Below are 1,129 nucleotides of genomic sequence, written 5' to 3' on the forward strand. Positions count from 1 at the left end.
CAGGCTGGCCTTGAACTCAAAAATCCCCCTGCCTCTGCCTCCAAAGTGCTGAGATTAAAGGGATTTTAAAAGATCATAGGATGTCAATTCTTGTCAGTTATTTCTTTGTTGTTATTTCTCTGAACAATCAAACAACAGTGCGACATGCCAGAAATCTCCCTATATATAGGCTGAAGGGCAGAGAACTCTGCAAAACAGCCTTTTTCTTAAAAATTATTTAGGACTCTGAAACATCACTCTTCCTATAACACATCTTCTAGAAGCTAAGATGGAGTAACTCAGGTATAGCTGAAATAATGGAGTGTACAAGTTTACCGTATGCAAATCCCCAGGCTCAACTGGGTATGGTGACAAACTTTGTAATTCAAGCATTCACAGACTGAGGCAGGAGGATGGTGCACTGAAGGCCACCCTGGACTTTGTGGCAATAATCCCCCCCCCCCCACACACACACACAAAAGCAAAAGGAGGAGCTGGCTCAGTGGTTGAGTGCCGGCTGCTTTGCTGAGGACCTGGTTTGGTTCCCAGCACCCACGTGGCAGCTCACAACTGTCTGTGGCTTCTGCCCCAGTGGCTCTGCTCATGCAGAGAGAAGATTCATATACCTAAAGTAAAAATAAATACATCTTAAAAAAAAAAAAAGCCGGGCGTGGTGGCGCACGCCTTTAATCCCAGCACTCGAGAGGCAGAGGCAGGAGGATTTCTGAGTTTGAGGCCAGCCTGGTCTACAAAGTGAGTTCCAGGACAGTCAGGGCTACACAGAGAAACCCTGTCTTGAAAAACTAAAAAAAAATAAAAAGAAGCAAATGGCACAAAAAAGGAGGAAATTAGCCTAGAGAAACTTTAAAACATTTCAATGGAAAATACTACCAAACCTGTTATGCATCATTGGCTATATATAGCTCATTGTAAATGAAAAAGTAGTATTTGAAAGTAAAGGCCGGGCAGTGGTGGCGCATGCCTGTAATCCCAGCATTTGGGAAGCAGAGGCCAGGTGAATCTCTGTGAGCTCAAGGCCAGACTGATCTATACAGGATAGTCAGGGCTACACAGAGAAACCCAGTTTCAGAAAACCAGAATTATTAATAAGTATTAAAAAATTATCATAAATAAAATAATTGGTAGGATT

Source organism: Mus pahari, chromosome 5 (assembly GCF_900095145.1).
Source record: "Mus pahari chromosome 5, PAHARI_EIJ_v1.1, whole genome shotgun sequence".
In the NCBI taxonomy this organism is placed as follows: Eukaryota; Metazoa; Chordata; class Mammalia; order Rodentia; family Muridae; genus Mus; species Mus pahari.